This window comes from Eptesicus fuscus, chromosome 20, assembly GCF_027574615.1.
Source record: "Eptesicus fuscus isolate TK198812 chromosome 20, DD_ASM_mEF_20220401, whole genome shotgun sequence".
Lineage (NCBI taxonomy): Eukaryota > Metazoa > Chordata > Mammalia > Chiroptera > Vespertilionidae > Eptesicus > Eptesicus fuscus.
Window position 1 is genome coordinate 36,598,540 of NC_072492.1, and position 13,008 is coordinate 36,611,547.

The following is a 13,008-nucleotide window of genomic DNA, read 5'->3' on the forward strand; positions in this document are numbered from 1 at the left end:
GGTGTGTGTGTGAGTGTGTGAGCACCACCTTACACAGGGCCCGGAAGCTCTCCCTTCCCTTGGAGTTGAGATATGGGACCTAACAGGGGCCCATATGTACACATGGGTGTAGCATGTGGCACACACGAAGGTGCAGGGACTCATCTCTCTGGTGCGAGTGCCTGGCACACGCTGCTGCTCCTCGGTGAATGGCTTTTACGTGTTTTTGAAACGCACGGCCCTTGATTGCTGCAGATTTATGCCGAGAAAATGGGTTCTGGTAACTGACCAACCCTCTTAGCCGTCGCTCATTTGGGTGGATCTCAGGTCATCTATTTGTTTCTGGAGGGTTTGCAGGAATTCTCTCTGAAATGTGCCAAGCTTCCTGCCTTGGAGAAGAAATTTATTTAATTTATTTAAATCAGATGATTTAATTCTCTTGTTCACAGGGAGCAAAACACAGATTCTGCATTATAAGAGCCTGAGGGAGAGAGAGAGAGAGAGAGAGGAGGAGAGAGAGAGAGAGAGAGAGAGAGAGAGAGAGAGAGAGAGAGAGAGAGAGAGAGAAGGTTTGAAACAGGGTGAGTTCAGCTCAAAGATAACCTCTGCACTGGAAGGAGTTTGCCGCTTGGACCGAGAGGATAAGTGTGTGTCTTCCCAGGTTTCCTGTGGGAAGGAGCTGATCTTGTTGGCCAGAACCGAGAAAGGACATTCCTGTTTTCCACCCCATGTCCCCCTCCTGGACCCCCTGCCCACAGAGCTCCCCTCGTCCCGCGATGCACCCCTGCCCACCGCTCTGTCCCTCCCTTGAACTTGACTTTTCTAGTTCCGAGAGCACACCAGGCCCCTGCATGTTTCTCTCCACTTCCTGCAACTTCCTCCTTCACCCTTGGCCTGGCTGGGGAACCCTTCTTTGTCCTTGACTCCGCTCAGACATTGTGTTTTACGAGACGCTTCCCCGACTCCTCTCCCTTGCAAATATCTCGACTGGGTGCTCACCACACGCCGCTGTAATTCTTTGCACATGGGCCTTTCTCCCACATTCGGCCACAAGTTCCTCCTGGGGAGAGAATGTGTCTTGTTCATCTCTGAATCACCGGATCCCAGTGCAGTGCTGGCCACAGAGGAGATGCTGGGCGTATAAACGCTTTCTGAATGACTGAATGAGCCCACCGGCAGGGGAAAAGACAGGACGAACTCCACAGGCCTCCGTCACAGACGCACAGACGTGCACGCAGCCCCTCACCATGCCTCCCCTGACGTGCGAAAGTCACCCTGAAACTATCCACCCATGAAAACACACGCCCCTCATCCCGAACTCGCGGCTGCTGTGTGAAACCCGCTTCTTGTTTTGCACTTTGCTTTCAGAAGGGCTCTGGGTAGCAGTGCTGTTCTCTCAGACAAGGTCTCCCCGAGTAAAACAGCACAAGATGAGGGTGGACGTGGAGCTGGAGGGGCATTCTGGTATGGGACCAAGACCACGTCAGGGGACTTGGTGCTTGGGGGTCCTGGCGGAGATGGGCTGCTCTGTCTGTGATCACAGGCTGGGGTGGGAAGGCCTGTGGGGAAAAGGGTTAGGTCAGTGACCCGGAATAGAGAAGGATCACAGGCTGCCGGCACAGATGCTATCTCTACGTGGCTGAGTGTTCCCACAGGCAAACGGCTAGCATTCCTCTGCACTCAAAGATGCTTGCTTTACTGAGAACACGTACAAGCACCTGGCACCAAAAAATGAATGAATGAATACACGAGAGAATGAAATGATTCAGTGTATGAATAGGGCATGTTATTTGACATCCCTAGGACTTACACGTTCTCACCTGTAAGATGGGGGGTGGGGGGGTATTGAATTAGATGGTTCCTGAAGCCTTTCCAGTTCTGCTCCTTCTCTGCTCCCCTCTTTGTCTGTTAGTGGCACATACATAAATAATCATATACTTCATATTAAATACTAACTTAATATTTGTCTTATACCTCTTGGTAGGCCCTTGGGCTCTCCGCAGAGGATAGAGACTCTGGAGTCAGACAACCAACAGTTAAAATTTTGAGTTTGCCACTAGCTAACTGTGTGATTTAGGCCAGGTCCTGTTCGTCTCCAGCCCTTTCTCCTTGAAGTAGGAATGATAATCATCCAACTTATGGCTCAGAGTTGTGAACATCGAGATAATAAATTCAAAAGCATTTTGCAATCTGTAAATGTTACTAAGGCGCTATTTATGATTGTCCCACACAGTAGGTGCTTAGTAAATGCTCACTGAAGGAACGGGTGACCTTCTGGATTAGCATCTATTTTTACCTACATTCTGCTAACATGAATTCCTCTGTGCGTGTGTTTTAATGGTGTTTACCCCAAGGCTGCAGGCAATGCAGCCAGAAGTCCCCCACCACTCCATCAAGCCCACCACCAAAGTGCTCCAACTTTGCCCCTCCCATAAGTCAACAGAACGGGTGGGGGCTGGGAGGGGGAAACAAAGGAGCTGTTAGCAGGTAGGAGCAAGTCAGCTCATCTCTGTGCAAGTCACCACCCATAAAACCTAATCAATGCAGCCCCTTTTAAGTTGGTTGGATCAGTGACCCAGAAAATAGCTCCCCTGTAGAAAAGGAAATGATAGTCAATAAACTGAGACGTCAATGGGAAAAATCTATTAAAGTGAGTGAGATATCAGGAGACCTCTGGTGTTAACGGAGACCCTTTGGAACGGAGCCATGGAGTGAGAGTGGGCTTTTAACCCTCTCAAGGCCGGAGTTGCCTCAGCCCCAACGCAGAGGGCAGCAGAGGCTGCAGCTCCTGTGGCGCTGCTTGGCCCAGGTCTCCCCACACAGCACCCAGGAGCCCATGTTTTGCTGAGCTCTGACCTGCTTCCCCCTTCAAGCCTGGTCCTTTGGGGGAAGGGGTGTTCCCTGCTGGATGGTCAGCAGGCCCGAGACTCTGTCTGGGGTGCTGCCCTGAGAGATGGCACCTCCCTGGACACAGATGTGCTGATGTATCATGAATAAATGTGAAAGTGTTAAAGTTTAAAGGGGGCGTGTTTATGTGGAATTGGGGTGAGCTAGACATACACTGGCCTGGGGTAGAGGACTGCAGGGAGCAAGACCGTGGCTGTGCTCTGCCTCCTCTCGCTTGCCTTTGCTGGTTAACTCCATGTCCAGTGATTACATGTATCTTTTGTATGTTACTAGAGGCCCGGTGCATGAAATTTGTGCAGTGGGGAGGGGGTGGGCCTTCAGCCCGGCCTGTGCCCTCTCGCAGTCCTGGAGCCCTCGGGGGATGTCCAACTGCTGGCAGTCAGACATCCTTAGTGCTGCCACAGAGGCAGGAGAGTCTCCCACCACCACCACTGCGCTCACCAGCTGTGAGCCCGGCTTCTGGCTGAGTGACGCTCCCCCTGTGGGAGCACACTGACCATCAGGGGGCAACTCCTGCATTGAGCCTCTGCCCCCTGGTGGTCAGTGCATGTCATAGTGACCGGTAGTTCTGCCGTTTGGTCAATTTGCATATTAGCCTTTTATTATATAGGATTATCATTGTTATTGCTATTGTTTAATCTTTGAGTTTTATAGTCTTTTTGGGGGAGGGGTAGAGTCAGGAAGCCATAGTATTTATGCCACCCAGAATCAGCGGACATATTGGCATGTCTTGGTTTATTTGGGACATTGCCAGGGTCCGTGAGTGGGTGTTTATGCTCTGAGAATCTAAAAGCGGAGTGTCAGTCATTCTGGGGTGGAGGTGGCTACATTTTCTGGGGTTCAGAGATGTTCTAATGTGTTTGAGGGGCCAACTGATCAGCAACTCTATGGAAATATAGAGCTGGGCTTGTCCTGTTCCCAAGGCAAAGGAATGTACAGGAAGAGAGTCGCTTTTCCTGAGTGTCTGAGGACCGGGTGGGTCTGTCTTCCTTTGCCACCTCAGGTTGGGCATGGCCTCGGGGAGGGGGCAGTTCCCACTAGTGGCGACAGAAGAAATCGACAAACATGCACAGACACCGAGTCAAGTTCCTGGTTTCTCTGGATTATGGGTTCATAACCAAAAACCTCTTTAGGATCTGGAGATTTCTCTTCGGAATTTCAGGGAACGTTCTGGAAACTTCTGATGTGCCCCAAGTTTGCCTGGTGAGCCCCTAGCCTTGGGTGAGGGTCCATCTGCTCCCATCCCAGGAGCAGGGCAGAGCTGTTCCTCAGAGACCCCTTTCCCTTCTTCTTCAGCTCAGTAACCTCCCGCCATCCCCCTGCCAACTTAAGAGGCCTGTGAAAATGGGGCCTGAAATAGCTGAGAAAAACCAGCTACTCATTCCTGAGGTGGTAGCCTGAGTTTGGGAAAGTGTTAAAGCTGAAAGGAGTTTTGAATTCTGTTGAGCTTTCTCTGAGTTTTTGGGTAGTCTCTTCCTAGCTGTATGGCTACTCTGAGCCCTATCACCTCTCTGAGCCCCAGACTCCTTTTCTGTAAAACAAAGGCCAACTATATCTTCCTCACAGTGTTGTTTTCAGGATCAAGCAAAACAACGTGTGAGTAACATATTTACTACGGTAACTGGCACATAGTAGGAGCTTGGAAATGGCAGTTTCTTTCCTCTTCCAAGACAGGATCATATTTGCAACAAAGAGCGTCCTGTGATACAAAGTGAATAGAAGGATTTTTCAAAACAGAGCCATTGCCGGTAAGAGTGCCAAGAACGGTCTCCCATGTGGGATGAGGGTGTGATGGGTGGGTTGAAAGGACCCTTCCCACGTTGGCGGCTTTGACCACAAGGGCGGCAACTCCAGGCCACAGCCGGGAGTTGTGTATTTCTGCCACAAGGTGGCGGTGTTGGCAAACACACCACCTCCCGTGCGCTGCAGAGAGGCCCCAAGTCAGAAGAATTTTACTTCCAATTTAAATTATTTTTAGAAGGAGAATGCTCTTAGAGATTACCGAATGCCATGACTCTATACCTCAGGAAATGGAGGCCCAGAGAGGGGAAGAGTTTCCCCCAAGATCACAGAGCCAGTCAGTGGCAGGGCTGGGCTCATAGTCCATCTAGGACTCCTGACCAGGTTCATTCATTCATTCAACATACCTTTCTCATCCGGCTCTTCCCTGTTATTCTTCCGCTCAGGGTTGTGGGTGGGGAAATTAGGTGGGCTTGAGAGTCCTTGGTTGTTTTCAGGAGCCCCCAAAAGGTTTACATGACTACCTGAAGTACATTTAGGGATCCCAGATCTCCCAAGATCTTATTTACATATTCCACACCTCACTTAATATTAATTTGTATCCTAGTGAGAGAGGCGATGAGAAAGCCATTTCTCCCCTCTCCTCCCTGCAACAGTCTGGTGTGTTCTTAAATCCAGGGTGAAGGGGTGGACTGGCTCTGGTTTAGAAGGACCCGGTCTAGCTGTGTTTGTTTAAGACTCTGGCCTGTAGTTGTTTTGGCTTCTGCTTCACGTGAGGAACGAGGTAATGGCCCGACCCTCCCTGGGTGAGATTGGGAGAGGCTCGGAGAGGGAAGTAACTCACGCGTGGTCACGCAGGACTCCCAGATTCTGAGCTTCCGCTCTTTCTGGGCTGGCCCGGGAGGGTGGGAAGGATTGAGATAGCCCAGCTTTTAGGGCGTTATGTGTGTCATGTTCTTTTAGGACTTGTGTCCTAGGACCAGGCACTTTGTGCTGCCACCGAAATCCCTGAGCAGAATGCTCTTTGCACACTCTTTCTCTCCTCCCCCTCCCCCCTCCCCCTCCCCCTGCAGCTTCCCACCAGCTCCTTTCCAGAGCAGGCACTTGCTGAATAGGTTGCTCGTGGAAATGTGGTTTTCAAATTTGGGAAATCTCCATTAAGTCCTTTTATTTAAGGAGGATGTCATTATCACGCCTCCCCGAGGACTATTATGGTTCTATTAGGCAAGCCCGCAGACTTCCTAGGTACTGTCTGGGGTCTAGATTCCTGGGCAGGAAAATGTGAGACAGGAAGAAGGGGAGGGGGGAGCGGGAGAGAAGAGGGGATGAGGAGTGAGGAGAGGAGAAGGAAGAAAGGAGGAGAAAGAACAACCTTTGGCTCCCGTATGTGGGAAAGAGGGCCGAGACCTTGGTCCACTTGGGCCACCTGCTAGTCTGGAGGGTTTCGGATTAACCTGGAGGGGATGAGACGGCCTTATTTCCCCTTCTGAGCAGGCGGAGGCTGCAGGGGCGTCCAGATAGCTCAGGCCTCATGTCCTCCAGCGGCCGGTCCAGCCTCAGGCCTCCAGGTTCAGATGGGGGAGGGGCCTCTGTGAGGCCGGGAAAGAGGAAGAGGAGACCCAGGGAGAGCCCTTCTGGACCCTGGGTCTGAGCTCAGGGCGTTGGCCTTCCTGACCACTCTGGGGAGCGCCTTGCTTTCTGTTCTCTGCTCCTCCCTTCAGAAGGTAAGCGGCAGAAAAGCAGGACCTCCCCTCTCTGCTCTTTGCTGTCTCCCGGGCGCCCAGAACAGGGCCAGGCCCAGAGCAGGTGCTCGGTAAGTGTTCGTGGAATGGATAACAAACAAGGGGTGAAGAAACACGTCTGCTGGGTCCCCGTCTTCCCCTTTTTGCGTTCAGAGCAGTCCTCTTGTCCGATGGACCTTCTCTGTTCTCAGCAAAGGCTGGTGATCCTTGATGCCTTTGGATCTCACAGACACACACACACACACACACACACACACACACACATGCAAACACATGCACACACACACACACGCACACACATACACACACCCCGGGCAGGGTCAGGAACCGCATGGCAAGCAGCTGACATTGGTTTGGCCAAATGAGAAGAAAAAAAAGCCTCTCCTGGGACCTGCCTGTCAGGGGGTTACCAGCCTCCGAAGGCTGGAAGTGGCTTTAACCTCCAGGCAGGAAGATTGCTGCTCTTCAGACAAACATCCTGGCTGGGAAATCCCCTGGCCTGGGGGTCCCTGGGGCCTGGCAGCCTCACTCCATGCCATCCTGGCCTCTTCAAACCTTCCCCTGGTTCTGGGCTGGAGGCCAGGCCCCCTGCCACCACCCCCAGGAGCCCCTGTGAGAACCAGCCCAGTGCCCCTGGGGCGCCCCTCCCTCAGAGCTCCTGTGCAGAGGTGATTAATGAGGCAGAGAAGACTTTCTTCCCAGCTGTGTCAACACGCCCCTGCGTCCCAAAGTGGCCCGCTCGCTGGAGGAACGGCCCCCTCCTCGCCTGTTCACTCCTCACTGGGGGCCCTCTTCAGGGCCTGGACCTCCCACTGGGCCATCAGAGTCTGACGGTGGTGGTGGTGGTGATGATGATGATGATGATGATGATGATGATTTTATGATGATTACAGCACTTGATATTTGCAGAGAGCAACACCCTATGTCTTGGCTCCTCTTTCCAGCTGCCTGAGCCAGGGGACCGGGCGTGGCTGTCTTTGGGGCACGGGGAGCACCTGGGCTACCGTTGCAGGAGCTTGTGTTGCCGCCTCTGGGAAGCCTTCCCGGATCACCCCACAGGCTCTGTGCCTACCCCTGCCTTCCAGTCGCTGCCGGGTATTGTCACTGCGTGGGGAGCGCGTCTGTTCCCCTCACTGCTTCCTTACGGGAGGCGACTGTGCGTTTCTCTGGGTCTTACGCATCTTTGTGTCCACAGTCCTCTCCCTCCACATTCCTGTCCTCACAGCCGCCTAGCTCCATGCTTGGCCCATGCTGTGATGAACACCGAGGAAATGAACAAATGACCTGGAGATCTGGAATGGTCTGGAATTCCAGGGCTCTGGTCTGTCTGTGGTTCTGCAGGCTGATTCCCTGGTGTTGGAGCTGGCTCAGACCTGCCCATGACCACACATCCTGCCGCGGGTCCCAGCCCATCCTGGTGGGGCTCTCAGCGGTTGCCATTCAAGGAACTGTGGTGGGGCGATGTGAACGTGTGCCGCTGGGAGTGGTGGTGGTGGGGGGGGGGGGAGAAAAACCAGAGTGACCGCATGACTTTTTAAAAATAAACTTTTATTTTGGAATAATTTTATATTTATAGAAAAGTTGCAAGGATAGTAAAAGTTCCTGTATACCCTTTACCCAGTTTTCTCTCGCGTGAACGTCTTGTATAAACAACGTCATTTAGCCAACACTGCGGGATTAACATGGTGCCTTACTGATGATTAACCTCCAGTCTATTTGTATGCCACCACTTTTTCCATTCGTGTCCTTTTCCTGTCCCAGGGTCCGATCCTGGGTACCCCATTGTAGCTGGCCCACATGGTTTGAAGAATGGTGTTTTATTTTAACATGTGCACACACATGTGTCATGTTCTCCCTCGTAACCTATCCGGGTGGATTTTATGTGAGAACAAAGGTTCTTCCTGCCGGATAGTCCCGTAAACGAATGTCCCCATGTTTGCTTCTCGTGGCTGCTCAGGCTCTTCTGCACCCCGCTGCGTGCCTGTGCGGAGCGAAGGGCAGGCTCGGGTCACCCTCTGGAGTCACAACATTAAAATCTGCTGACTGAGCCTGGCTGGTGTGGCTCAGTGGATAGCGTGTTGGCCTGCATACTGAAGGGTCCAGGGTTTGATTCCAGTCAAGGGCACCTGCCCGGGTTGTGGCTCGATCCCCAGCAGGGGGCGTGCAGGAGGCAGCTGATCATTGATTCTCTCTCATCCTTGATGTTTCTATCTCCCTCTCCCACTCCTTTCCTCTCTGAAATCAATTTTTTAAAATGTATCTGTATATAAATCTGCCGACTGGGGAGGTGAGGACCTCAGCAGGTGGGCTGGGGTCTTGTGCCAGGTTCCCTCCAGTGAGTGAGAGCGGTGGCAGGAGGTGTATGGTGGGGTGGGGTGGAGGTGGGGGTGCACGGGGCGGCCAGATCAGCCACTACACTCCCTCCGATTGGAATCGGCCCTCCCATAAATCCACTGTCTTGCCATGCACAGTGTGTCCCGGTATGAAGCAGAAACAAAAAGGGACCCCAAGGCATGTGAATAGTCCTGTCCCAAGAAGAACTCGGAAGAGGATCCAGCCTCCCACAGCTGGGTCTCTCGTGGGAAGAGAAAATGAGTTGGGTAAGGGCTTGTCCAAAAGGAGATATTGGAATGACCCGTTAACATCTCTGACGTCCAGCTCTGGAGTTATTATTGTCCCAGAACATAGTGAAAATAAAGATCTTGGCCCTAACCGGTTTGGCTCAGTGGGTAGAGCGTCGGCCTGTGGACTGAAGGGTCCCAGGTTCGATTCCGGTCAAGGGCATGTATCTTGGTTGCGGGCACATCCCCAGTAGGAGGTGTGCAGGAGGCAGCTGATCAATGTTTCTCTCTCATCGATGTTTCTAACTCTCTATCCCTCTTCCTTCCTCTCTGTAAAAAATCAATAAAATATTTTTTTTAAAAAAAGAAAGAAAATAAAGATCTTTGAGGATTTCCCCAAGAAGCATTTGGTCTTATTGTTACAGAAAATCCATCCTCTCAATCTTGGAAAGAAGCGGCAGAGACACGGAGGAAGGCGGTCTATGAAGCACTTATGGAAAAGGCGAAACTCGCCGAAACCGGTTTGGCTCAGTGGATAGAGCATCGGCCTGCGGACTCAAGGGTCCCAGGTTCGATTCCGGTCAAGGGCATGTACCTTGGTTGCGGGCACATCCCCAGTAGGGGGTGTGCAAGAGGCAGCTGATCGATGTTTCTAACTCTCTATCCCTCTCTCTTCCTCTCTGTAAAAAAATCAATAAAATATAAGAAAAAGAAAAGAAAAAATAAATGGAAAAGGCGAAACTTCATAAAGAAATTGAACGAAAGGGCAGTGAAACTGCCCGCCTGAAAGAGGAGCATAAAGAAGTGGCAGAAAATAAACTGATGAACAACAACAACAACAAAAGAATTGGCAGAAGTGGCAGAACCCATACAGTACATGGCAGGCCATAGAGAGACTGAGGGGGAACCTGGGTGACTTTGAACCACCGGGTAGTTGGACATTGGATTCGGAAGAGGAAACTGGTGAGGGATCTGAAATGGAAGACTCAGAAATTGGTCCACGTGCTGAAGGAATTTACCTTCTTCTACAGATGCCAAGCCCTGTCTGTGAGATTCATGAATATTGGACTGGAGAAATATATGAGCAAAGTTCACCTCCACTGTAGTTCTTTGTAGCTGAACAAGGAACTCTGTAACACAGACTTGAAATCAAACTTCCTTGTTTGAATCGTGGGACCCTATTATTGTAGTAAAACACAAATTCTATGTATTTTTGTTGGTGTTAATCCTCACCCAAGGATATCTTTTCCATTGATTTTCAGAGAGTGGAAGGGAAGGAGGGAGGAAGGGAAGGGGAGAGAGAGAGAGAGAGAGAGAGAGAGAGAGAGAGAGAGCTAGAGCTTGAGAGAGAGAAAAAAGAGAGAGAGAGAAACATCAATGTGAGCGAGACAGTGACTAGTTGCTTCCTGAATACGCCCCTACCGAGGGTGAGGGAACGAACCCCACAACCCAGGTCCATGCTCTTGCCCAGGAATCGAACCTGAGACCCTTTGGCGCACGGGCCAAAGCTCTAACTAGTGAGCAAAACTGGGCAGGGCAAATTCTATGTGTTTTTAATCTATGGTGTTTTATGCAAATAGCATTTTTCTCCAATGTCAGACACGACCTGTGTATATGCTAAGTAAACTTCAGCCTCCTATTGAAAACACACACAAACCCTGCTGACGGCAGGTCTGATCTGAACAAGGAATAGTGATCACTGGGCCCATATAGGGCGGGGACAGCAGAGGGGCGGGTGGGAAAGGATGGATGTGAGCGTGTTAAGGGGGTCTGTTGCGAGGCGGAGACATGATGCTTGAGCGGAGAGCAGGAGCGTTTCCTGGGTTCCCTGGTTATTTGTCCTCAGCCTTTGTCTCGCTCCCTCCCGCCATCTGTCCATGCGTGTGTCTATTTGCAGCATCACTGTTGGTCTTGGTTTTTTCTTGTATTCCTGGTCAGCTGGTGGAGTCATTAGAGTTAATTTTCAATTAAAATGTTACCGGATGTTCTGTTAATAGCAGAGGTGAGCATTCTGCCTGCTTTAGGGAAGACACGATCTTCCTGTGCAGCGAAGGCTTCGGAGGCTCCAGGGCCGGGGGAGAAAGAAGCCGGAATGCAGGCGGGGCGCTGGGTCAGTTAAGGTCCCTGCTCTTCGGCCCCCTCCCCCGAACAGCTCCCCTCCTGGGGTGCAGGTCTCTGATCAATGTCCGCTGATGTCATTTTCTGCGCTTCTGGTTTCCAGCTCCTTGTGCTGGGAGAGGTGGACAAGCGGGTGGGGCTGTGGGAGACGGTGGGAGGTAAGGTATTTGGAATTTGGCTTTGGAATTCTTCCCATTTTGGAAAGGATAGCCAGTGACTTCTGGGAGAGCCCTCTCAGGCTGTCTGTTCTGGTCATGGGCTGGGTGGAGGTGGGAGGAGAGGGAGGAGGAGGAGGCTAGGATGGACGGAAGCCTAAGTGACCTTCACACCCTGCTGGGGACAGTACACCCTGCTGGGTGGGCCTGAGGTCAGAGGTTCATGACACACCCTCAGGCTTCCACCCCAGATCGCCCAAGGCCTCTCACTGTTAGAAGGAAGAGGCCTGCAGAAGGCCAGCACCAAGTCAGCAGGCAGGAGAGCACTGGGCACAGGGGTCCCCTGACCCTAAGACACCAGTGCACTAAGGGGGCAACTCCTCTCATCTCTGGGTGGAGGAGACATGATGCATGTAGGGAGCACGGGCATTCACCCCCTTCCCCTCATAATGATCGACTGCAGATCCACTTCCTGGTCTGTATGGGATAACCTCAGAGGCCCCTCACACGAGCAGGTGGTCGCTGCCTTAAACACCCTTGAATGGTGATTGGAAACTTCATCATTCCCCACCCCGGTCATTCCTCTAACTCAGACCATACCAGCTGGTGTAGAGAGGAGTACAGGTTTATTGTGCTAGATGGGCTTTGGGGTACTCGCCTGCCCATCCCTCATGCCAGCCTTTGTAGGAAGGGCTGGCTTAAACAGTGGAGGTATTTGGGGTCCCTGGGTCCCAGACACCTAGTCACCAAGTCGTATAGCTTCTTACCAGAAACCTCTTTAGCTCCATTCCTGAGTCCATCCTCACCACCCAGTCTTGGTCAGGTCTTTACCATTTCGCCCTCGGATCATTGCGAAATACCCCAACTGACTTTTCGATTTCTAGGTACTTCCAGCTCTAATCCCTCCTCTCCATGGCTGCCAGCCTCCTCTTTCTAAAAACAGACAGAAAAATGCCATTTTCTGCCTGAAAGCTTCCAATGGCTTCCCATTGCCAACAGAAGGAAATCTAAATTTTTATCTCAGCACACAGGGCTTTTCTTGGTCTAGGCCAGTGGTCGGCAAACTCATTAGTCCACAGAGCCAAACAGCAACAGAACAACGATTGACATTTCTTTTGAGAGCCATATTTTTTAAACTTAAACTTCTCCTGACGCCACTTCTTCAAAATAGACTCGCCCAGGCCGTGGTATTTTGTGGAAGAGCCACACTCAAGGGGCCAAAGAGCCGCACGTGGCTCGCGAGCCGCAGTGTGCCGACCACGGGTCTGTGCCAAGTTTATCTTACCCCTTCCTTCTCCCACCACTGCTTCTCTTGCGCGAGTTGCCCGGCCATCCATGCCTCTCCTGGTTTCTAATCATGTTGCCTTCCTTCATGCTCGGCCTTAGCACATGCAGGTCTGCGATGGGCTAAATATTTGTGTCTCCCCAGAATTCATGTTGAAATCCCAATCCCCGAGTTGATGGTGTTTAGGTGGGGCCTTTGGGAGGTGATAAGGCCACGGGGGCGCTGCCCTCATGATGGGATGGGTACCCTTTTAAATAGCCCCAAAGAGCTCCCTTGCCCCTTCTGCCATCACGGACTGGGTGAAAGACGGCCATTTATGAACCAGTCCGTGGGTCCTCACCGGACACCAAATCTGCTGACACCCTGAGCTTGCACTTCCCAGCCTCCAGACCCGCGAGATGTAAATTTCTGTTGTTTATAAGCCACCTGCCTAGTCTGTGGTAGTTTTGTTACAGCAGTCCGAACGAACTAAGACAAGAATGCTGTCCGAAAAATGCTAGTCCATCTGTACGGCACAATTC

The 13,008-nt window shown here is 51.8% G+C and overlaps 1 pseudogene; it reads left to right on the top strand.

Annotated features, from left to right (window-relative positions):
• The first annotated feature begins 1,409 nt into the window (after window positions 1-1,409).
• LOC129147418 (geminin-like) lies at window positions 1,410-10,139 on the top strand (annotated as a pseudogene).
• The last annotated feature ends 2,869 nt before the right edge of the window (window positions 10,140-13,008 follow it).